General features: G+C 39.2%; 1 protein-coding gene across 2 annotated transcripts in view; it reads right to left on the minus strand.

Moving 5' to 3' along the window:
- The window catches only part of gtf2h1 (general transcription factor IIH, polypeptide 1), an 87,893-nt gene extending 82,930 nt beyond the window's left edge, over nucleotides 1-4,963 (minus strand). For both annotated transcript variants that reach the window (XM_059975589.1, XM_059975588.1), the window contains exon 1: nucleotides 4,794-4,963. The gene's annotated coding sequence lies outside the window, so the exon portion shown is untranslated. The remainder of the gene's footprint in view (nucleotides 1-4,793) is intronic.
- Between the last annotated feature and the right edge of the window lie 5,754 nt (nucleotides 4,964-10,717).

The following is a 10,717-nucleotide window of genomic DNA, read 5'->3' on the forward strand; positions in this document are numbered from 1 at the left end:
TTCAAATAAATGCAAGCCGGCCTGGGTTACAAAAAGCCTGATTTATGGACATCCCTACATATAATGAGATCTACTAATATTATAAAATTCGAAAGTATGCCACTTGTACAAATTCCCCTTTTATGAAATGGAAAGTAGTGCTCTGTCTCTCGACTCTTAGCAGTTGTTCTTTCTTATTAGTGATTTTGATGTCCTTCATTACAATTATGTGGTAGCATTTTATTTTAGATATTTAATCTCCCACTTTGGCAGTCTGACATACCCCACCCATTTCAAGCAGACTTTAATTAAACCGGTGCCTAAGAAGAACGTGGTAATGACTATCATCCAGTATCACTTAAATCCACAGTGATGCAGTATTTTTAAGAGGTTGGTGATGAAGTATATTAATTCTTGCCTGGTAAGCTCCAATTTGCTTACTGGAGCAATAGGTCCACAGGAGATGCAATTTCATTCACTCTTCACTCGACACTGGAACATCTGGACTGCAAAGATCCATACACCAGGATGCTCTTTATCAGCTACAGCTCAGCATTCAATGTCATCATCCCCTCAAAGCTAATCAATAAGCTTCAAGACCTTGGTCTCAATACCTCCTTGTGCAATTGGATCCTCAATTTCCTCCCTTGCAGGTCTCAGTCACTTCGGCTTGGCAACAGCATCTTTGCCACAATCTCCATCAGTGCAGGTGCTGTGTTCTTTGTGCCTGCTCTACTCGCTTTACACTTCTGACTGTGTGGCCGAGCACAGTTCAAGTTTGCTGTCATAGGCTGAATCAAAGGTAGTGACAAATCACCACATAGGAGGGAGAGTGAAAGTCTGGCTAAGTGGTGCCATAACAACAACCTCTTAATCAACGCCAGCAAAACCAAGGTGCTGATTATTGACTTCAGGAGGAGGACACCAAAGGTCCATAAGCCAGTCCTCATTGGAGGATCAGAGGTGGAGAGTTAAAATCAGCAATTTTAACTTCCTCGGTATTATTATTTCACAGAACCTGTCCTGGGCCCAGCACTTATGTGCAAGTATGAAGAAAGCACAGCAGTGCCTCTACCTCCTTAGGAGTTTGTGTAGATTCAGCATGACATCTAAAACTTTAACAAACTTCTGTAGATGTGTAGTGGAGAACATATTAATTGGCTGCGTCATACCTAGTACACCTGAAACACCAATGTCCTTGAACGGAAAATCCAAAATGACTAGTGGATGCGGCCCAGTCCATCATGGGGAATGCCCTTGCCACCATTGAGGACATCTACATGAAGCATTATCATTGGAAAGCTGCATCCACCATCAGGTACCCCCACTACCCAGGCCATGCTCTCCTCTCGCTGCTGCTGCCAGGAAGGTACAGAAGCCTCAGGACCCATAACACCAGGTTCAGAAACATTTATTACCCCTCAACCATTAGGCTCTTGAGCTAGAGGGGATAACTTCACTCGCCCCATCACAGAAATGTTCCCACAACCTGTGGACTCACTTTCAGGGACGGTCTCATGTTCTTGGTATTTATTGCTTATTCATTTTTTATTATTATTTCTCTCTTTTGGTGTTTGCACAGTGTGTTGTTTTTTTTTTGCACACTGGTTGAACACCCAAGTAGATGTCATCTTTCATTGATTCCATTATGATTATTATTCAATTATGGACATTTAGTATACCCACAAGAAAATGAATCACAGGCCCACTGAGCCTGCACCACACAATTACACCTACGTGACCAATTAGCCTATTAACCCATACATTATTAGGATGTGGGAGATATCTGGAGCATCCGGATGAAATCCACATGGTCACAGGGACAACATACAAACTCCTTGAAGACAGCAGCGGGCACTGAACACAGGTCACTGGTAATGTAAAGCAATACACTAATCCCTACACTAGCATGCGATTAACACGCTGAGTGATCTTTGAGTCTAATCTGACTTTTGGACAAAAGTCAACTCACGAGTGTCTGTAAAACTGTCGATCGCCGCTACTCAGATTTGCTTTGCTTTCACCATCATGCTGGATTTGATTCTCCATCATTCACTGCCCGCCTACTTTACCAGCTGTTTCTCCACCTCCATGTAGTCCAGTCTTGCTGCTGCTGCTACTGCAACAAGACCTCAATGTGTTGTATTTTTACTATCCTTCAGCTATCCCTTACTCATTGAGATATCACTTTTCAATTTTGTTCCAGCAGCCACCTACACTGCATTGTTTTCAGACAGACCCTTGTCATTCCTGTCTGCTTTCCTTCATCCAGAGGGTACTGAATCTTCAGAATTAATGATATATGCAGTGAAAGCAATAAAGGGAAGGATGGAAAGGTTAGCCTTGTTTTCCTTAGTGCAAGAACTGTATGCCAAGAAGAAAGGATCAGAGATTCTACTGAATGGGGAAGCAAGCATATTGGGGCAAATAGTGTATTTCTGCTTTCATTTCTTATGGTTATGTTACTTTGAACTTGTATATCATTAATATCTTTGGGTTTTTTTTGTTTTTATTCTCAGTGTTCTACCTTCACCTTAACATAATTCCACTGACAACTCTTTCTGAATGCCCATGTCTCGTCATTGACAGTTCTACTAAGTATATAGTTATTATTGTCAATCACTAGAAAATAGACACAAAAGTTTGAAATCTCTAATTTCTTATCTGATTTCCCCTTTTAAAATATGACTTTGCAATCAGAAATATTCATTACAATCCCATCGATTAAACCCTAAGAGTCTTCAACTATTAAAAGTTTTGACGATCAAGACTGTCACAGCTATTGGTTTCATTAAAAGAATCCAGAGTTCAGCTCTATAACTGTTTACTTCACATCTTTTACTGAAATTCGCATCTATGGTTTACCTCCTGACATAACCACTCTAGTGCTGTTCTGCCCAACCCTCCAGCTATCTTCAGACATAACTCGGTCTGAACCTTTAATTTCTAGCTCAGTAGGAACCATTGATTTCCAAATCCTAAACCACCTTATTCCTCTGGCTTAGTGACTCTCAGAACTGCAAACTTAAAAATTCTCACTTCATGTTTAAATAATTTCCCAGCTTCATCTACCCAAATTCTAAATCGCTATGAATCTATCACTTTCTACTTTTGATAGCAAGGATTAAGTGCCTTTCAAACACAATTTCTAGCCCTCCCACCAATATTTATAGTCTACAGGGCTCTAACTGGGTATGTCCAGAAAAGAACAGCTGATTTTATGTATTAATAAATTTGCCTGTTATCATCAAGTTTATTTTTTATTTTAAAGGATATTGATTCATCCTCCTAATCAACATCTAAAATTGTTCTCTTCAGTTGCTACCTACCTTCCTCAAGATCATTAATGAATTTATATGGGCATGCCATATAAAGCTAGATAAGACGAATTTGACAAACTGTTTCCCTCAAAGGATAATCTTCCCTTTTTCTCCCCTACCAGTGTTCTGAAGAGATCCCCTCATCCCTGCCATGTACCTTGAGGATTCTCTGGTTCATGCTTCCATATTCACTTACTGAGCAACCGCAAACCATACTGTGTTTTATCTTCTCCTTTCCCAATGTTCAGGGCTTAAATCAATCTTTCACTTGGAAAGCATGTGACGCAAAGTTCTTCTAATTAATACGCTACATTCTCCGCTCATATTGTAAGCACTGAAGAAAACATGACACTTGCCAGTCCACAAATGTAACTGCAAATGTAACATTCTCCCTTTCACTCTTTCTCCCATTATACCATCAAGTTACTCATGTGCCAATGAAACCTGGGGAACAATATTGCAGCTAAATGATAGGTACTTGACAATGAAGCCAGAGGCTACAATTGCAGATAATCAACATTGATTTTTAGTCTAACAATTTCAGACAATTATTTTATGTCACGACTTTACACCCAATCCAGATCAGAATTTTCAAATTTTTAAATCCCTTTTTCACTCTTTATTATCATCCCTTTTGTCATTTTCTTAGTCCTGCTTTTCAGCCTATTACAGACATTCCCAATAAGTTCAACTCACCTTTCAATTGCACTTTAAAATCTGCTTTATTTACTTTTCCTGGTTCTGCCAGTATTCCTACATTTTCTATTTCAGATTTCAAACATTTAAAACACTTTGTTTCTCTACACCAAGTCAGAGATGATGTCATAAAATTTTCAGTAATACATGGCGTACCATGCAACTAATACCCTTTGAATATTGGTACACTTACACATTTTCTTGGTAAACTAGCAAACAAATGTGCTTCCTATTTCTTTAGTCTGCATTATTGCTTCATCTTTATACTCTCCAAATATCCTGCCATTATTTGATTCACTCTCTATAATGCTATAATATACTAACCCAAGAATACTACCATTCTTTTATATGTAAGCAATATTTGGAAGCAATCAAGTGCACACAATGAGATGGAGCAGATACTAGAAGTTTTATACAAAATAGAAAATACCAGAAAAAACGAATGGACGCAGAGAAAACATGCAATATTTCATAGCAAAGAACAGTCCTCGCCCCCGAAACGTTAGCCCTGTTTCCCTTTCACAGATGCTTCGTGTTTCCAGCATTTTCTGTATGTAGTTTAAATACCTACAATCCGGGTATAGTCACTATTAAGTGCGGACACCATCTTGGACATACTGGAATGAGAATGTGTGTATATAATCTATCCCACATATACTGACACGCTCTTGAATGTACATTCCACCCTGACATACTGCTGGATGGAGTATGTACCGAAAACACTGGCACATTACTGCACATACACTCTTCACAAGATCAACCATCCCCGTATTTGTCCCTCGTTCTATTCTAAGATACCTGCTAAGGCTTCTTTCCTTCAGGCTCTGGTTCCAAACTCGACTCCAACTTCTCTGACACCCACCATGAACATCACCTCTGCGCCTCTCCGGACCCCCCGGAACCGCACACCCACACAATTGGGCCGCGCACATAGGTTCCTAGCGGCGGCAGCAGCGGCTGTGCACACGTGACCGGCAGTGACGTGTGAGGGTCAAAGCAGCATGACCGATTCAGAGCGGAGCGCGGCTTGTGCTGCACTGACCGGTGCAGCAGAATGGCGCTGTATACTCAGCTGCTTCTTAATCGTTAAGCAGAGAATGCCATCATGTAGAATATTGAGTAATTAACAAGCACACCGGATCTACAGTGAAAACAGCACCACAGATACCGAAAGACACGGAGACTGCATCAGTGGAGAGAGAAACAACTGTCGTTTCCGGTCAAGGATCCATTTGTACCAAATTTGAAGCGTGGGTTGCATTTTAGCCACACCACCCAAATCCTAAAAGGTCTTACTGTAGCTACAAAAACGTATGGTTCTGAGAACATAAAATAAAAGGGATTTTGCAAGAAATTTACGAATTACTTGTTAAGGCCCTAACATTTTTGCAGACAATTTTCTAAACTACACTTATGAGAAAAGAAAGAAAGCTTTACTTTACAAAAATATATTTATGAGGTACCTACAAAGGATTAGTGATTGAAATCATTTGAGTTATTCTCCATGTTTTCTTCTTTATTAGCTATTAGATTAGTAGGTTGGTTAATTTGCATATTTTTTTTCTTTTTTTCTGTTTTTTTATATTATATATTATGAAATATCTAGATTTACCATGTTCATACATATACTGTATGGTTCATGTTTTGGTAAACTCATTTATACTGTAACCATTGCTTATGTATTTTTTATGTGTATTGGGATTTTGTATGTTTGTAATTCCTTTATCAATATATCATTTGTATTTTGTTCATATTATTAATAATAATAAAAAGATTGAGAAAGAAAGTTATTCTCCATGGGATGATGAGTCATGAAGTGAACTAGGATTAACTTTTAAGATGACAGTATTTCCAGCCAAGAAAAAAAAATCTAGAATGCAGATAGAGCGAGCACGTTCCACTTGTGTGCTGGGATCTTGGAATATCCTAAATGAAATGGTGGTGGAAGATTCTCATAATTTTAATGGACAGCTACTCGAGGATGAGGAGCAGGGTCACAAACAAAACAACAGGATAGATGATGCACTCTTGCAGAGAGCGAGCACAGCAACAACAGGCCAAGGTTGTGGAACATCAAAACTTATTTTTGTATGTGTGTCAAAAAGCATGATTCAAGTAGACATAAAAGATATTAACCTACAGGGTTCATGGAAGGAATTTCTCTGAGTTATAGCCTGCTGATGAAAAGTGGATCTGTAAAATATTGGAGTCAATGGAATTTAGAATACAAGGGATTTCTTGAAGAGGCAAAAGAGACAGAATATCTGGGAAAGGGTAGTCATAGTGCGGTCGTGAAAAGAACTTTAAATTTTAGGTGCTGGAATTCAGACGTAAAGTAGATCACCAATGGATGTTATAGAACTATCTAGGATGAGACTTGGTTCAGAGTTTTAGGTGACTTGGATGTGAAGACTTGGTAAATTGGTTAGGGTTGACCTGAATGTTTAATAAATTACTGGATAAATTGGTCAAATGAGCATTCTAGTAGTCAGTTGCTGGGATTCTAAAAGCAATGGCCATGTGAGTTTTCATAATCATCAAGCTAAGGGAAGGATGAAAATGGTGAATGCCGTGGAAATTTGCAAGAAAACAGTAATTAAAATGTAAGCTCCAGCTCCCTGGGAGCTGACACTGCAATAAGCCAAAGGGCTTCCAGTAGTATAAGAACATTGAATGAAGCTTGTGTTCAAGAGTGGAAACATCAACGGTCAAATAGTAGATTGATTTTAACAGAAAGGGAACCTATACAAAGTGATAATCACAATTGTGTTCAATGTAGAGATTAATTACTATATTGTAGAAGTGCAGTCCTGAACTTGGATTCCTAGAAAGAGATGAATTGTTTGCCAGGAAGAAAACTGTATAAAGAGAGCACACTAATTATTTGAGGCCTAGATTTATAGTAGGGGAAGAATTGTGTAGTTGGATACTTAAGCCCATCACCCCTACTGAGGCATAGGTTGCTGACAGTAGCTCATGAGAGTCCTCTGTCCTGCCTTAGTCTTTAGGCAAAGATTCTTCCTCTCCCAGAGATGAGGTATTTTACATTTCTGTTGGTGTTACTGTAGTTCTAGGTTTCTACATGATGGGGTCGCTTGCGCCATGCCCAACACTGCTTTCAGGTTTGAGAACAACAATGCAGAGTTCAGGTAATTATGAAAATGGCGGGATATTAACAAGCTACTGCTATAAGAGCAATGTCGAGATCAATACAGTAAAATGCAGATACTTCACTGACATCACTGTTACACAGTGTTTGTATTTATCATTTTTCTCTGAAGTTAATAACTTATTTATAGAGTAATTCTCATACAGATGATATAGTTCAATTGTTCTTGACCAGTATGCGGCAAAGATGAATTGTCAAAGTTTGTCAAAAATTTACACAATGTAAATGACTAATGCAGGAAAAATGCCAAATCTGCAAAAATTTCCATGATGGTAGAGGCACAACTATGCTTTCTTTGAAATGGTATTTACGTGCTGGTCCCAGGACAGATTCTCTGATGTGATAATGCAATGGAATTTAAAGTTACTGACTCTTTCCATCTCTGATCCCCTCGTGAGTACTAGCTCCTGGAGCACTGGTTCCTTCTTCCTGTAGTGAAGAATCAGCTCTTTAACTTAGCTGACATTGAGTGAGAGGTTGTTGTAATGGCATCATTCAACCAGACTTTCAATCTCCCTCCTGTATGCTGATTTCATCACTATCTTTGATTTGGCCAACAACAGTGATGTCAGTAAACTTAAAATATGGTACTGGAGCTGTATTTGGACCTACAGAATAACTATTAAAGTGAGTGGAGCGGGGACTACGCACACGGTCTTTTGGTATGTCATTGCTGATGGTGATTGTGGAGATGTTCTTGCCAATCCATACTGACTGGGGTCTGCAAGTGGGGAAATCAAGGAACGAGTTAAGGAACGAAGTATTCAGGACTAGGCCTTGGAGCTTTTTCATTACTTTTGAGGGGGTGATAGCATTGAATGCTGATGTAAGTATCTTTACTGTCCAGTTATTTCAGAGCTGAGTAAAGAGCCAATGAAATGGCATCTGCTGTTGACCTGTTGTTATGGTAGGCAAATTGGAGCGGGTCCATGTCACTGTTCAGGCAGGTGTTGATATGCAGAGAGTATGTTCACCAAACACAGTGAATTCTGTTTCATTGGCCCAACTAAGCAACTGCCCCAGTTAGCCAAAGGTTCTTGGAAGTAGTTAAAAATGTCTAAAAATGATGATCTACTGCTTAACTGAGTAACAAGTTATGTATTCAAATGAAATACAGAACAAATTATAACTGATATTACTGTAGCACTGTAAAACTGTGCAATGGTTATCGATGGAGGAATTCATCCAATGTACGGTGCCGTGTTCTTTTGATTCATTTTGTTAATGAACAAACTCAGCACAGATATCTAGTGCAGATAATGGACTGCCTTCATTCCCTTCTTGCTTGGTCCAACAATAAATTTCCTGATGTCCTGCGCAGCCGCCAACTCAAGTTCAGATGAATCATTTTCAACGCAGTCCTTGTCTTAATATTTCCTGCCTGATACACTGCATCCTCCAAATCTTTATTTTCATTGTAATGTTCAAGATGATTGTCAATACCTTCAAATTCTTCATAGTTCCTAACTTGTTGAAATAGAAACTTGTTTCCAGTTAGTTAGAAACTGTTCAGCAAGTCTCCTTTACCAATTAAGCAGCATAGTGTTCCAAATAAATGAAGGGAATCTTGGCTATTTTCTCAATTAGTTTTTGTTCAAGAGATCTCCCAAATAAATGGCTGCCCCAAATGGCCAAAGGTCCAGTTAACTGGAATCCACGTTATTGCACCTCGACATTTGAACTCTTTAAAGCACACTTAGCCCAAACATTGAATATAACACCAAAGTCTACACTTATCTTGTTCGAAATCTAATTATTTGATAAACGTATTTAAATGTTTCACGCAACTCACACAAAATGCTGAAGGAACTCAGCAGGCCAAAAAGCATCTATGGAAAAGAGTGTAGCCAATTTATTGGGCTGAGACCCTTCATCAGGACCGGACAAAAAAAGCTGAGAAGTCAAGAGTTAGAAGGTGGGAGGAAGAAACACAAGGTGACAGGTGAAACTCGGGGGGGAGGGATCTTCAATGGTTTACATAGAGTAAAAAATCTGAAGAAAGCAGTGAGCAACATATTGAATAAGTGTGGGATAAATTTTGCAAGCAACAAGATCTCATTATAAATTAATGGCCTGTAAACTTGTATTGTTGCACAGGTCATGGAAAATTTTTACAGCATATTGGAAAGCTCCCATTTTTTTGTGAAACTAAAACTGATAAACTGATAGAGATCTTACTGAATGCATTATTGTAAAGATAAAATCTCTAATTATGTGGTTCTCTACTTCTAATGAATCCAGATTATGATCTTAAGTTATGCAATAATGAGTGAATTTTATGAGAACCCCACCCAAGTTTTAGCTTTTATCTCCTTATTTTAGTTCTGTATGTCCTAACAATTATTTGAGTCTATGACCCTTTATTCTAGGCTCCTTAGCATAAAATACAATTTCTCCACATTTATACTGTCAAGAATTCTAAGCGTTGTGTACGTTTCAATGAGGGAATTTCTCATTCTTCTAAATCATGTAAAGTGGTCCAAATTATCCAATTTCTCTTTATATGACAGATCAGCTATCCCAGGAACTAGTCTGGTGAATCTTCACCGTATTCCTTCTATTGCAAGTTTATCTTTTTTCCTTGGGTAAGATAACCATAATAGTGTGCATTTGATGCATCCACCAAGCCATTTAGTTTTGATCAAGCTTTTAGTCCTGTGTCGCAGTATCTCCTTTTGTGCATTAACTTTCCTTTAATGATGCTTCAGTGATGATCCTGGAAGTGTGTGTGGCATTGAATAAGCTACATAAATGCAATTTATTGTTGCTGCATACTGATGATCCCTATGTGCAACACAGCAGTCGTGAAAATAAAGCTTTTGTACAATAATTACCAAGTGTCTGAACTCTGAACTAAAAATTGGTCCTTCAATGCAGCAAAAGAGTGCCACAAATCAGGAACTGGCCTCCATGAGAGGGAACAGATACTCTTGGAATGGGTTGATCATGGGTTGAAGGGCGTGTACCACACTGTATTAAACAGTGAGAGGTGTCTGAAGGGCGTGTACCACGCTGTATTAAACAGTGAGAGGTGTCTGAAGGGCGTGTACCACGCTGTATTAAACAGTGAGAGGTGTCTGAAGGGCGTGTACCACGCTGTATTAAACAGTGAGAGATGTCTGAAGGGCGTGTACCACGCTGTATTAAACAGTGAGAGGTGTCTGAAGGGCGTGTACCACGCTGTATTAAACAGTGAGAGATGCTGAAGGGTGTGTACCACGCTGTATTAAACAGTGAGAGGTGTCTGAAGGGCGTGTACCACGCTGTATTAAACAGTGAGAGGTGTCTGAAGGGCGTGTACCACGCTGTATTAAACAGTGAGAGATGCTGAAGGGTGTGTACCACGCTGTATTAAACAGTGAGAGGTGTCTGAAGGGCGTGTACCACGCTGTATTAAACAGTGAGAGGTGTCTGAAGGGCGTGTACCACGCTGTATTAAACAGTGAGAGGGTTTAGGCACCATTCTAAGAAAAAAAAGTGCTGGTGAGGAAGAGGGTCTAGAGGAGCTTATGAGAATGATCTCAGCGATGAAAGGGTTAACATATGAGGAGCG

The sequence above is a fragment of the Hypanus sabinus genome, chromosome 7 (genome assembly GCF_030144855.1).
Source record: "Hypanus sabinus isolate sHypSab1 chromosome 7, sHypSab1.hap1, whole genome shotgun sequence".
Lineage (NCBI taxonomy): Eukaryota > Metazoa > Chordata > Chondrichthyes > Myliobatiformes > Dasyatidae > Hypanus > Hypanus sabinus.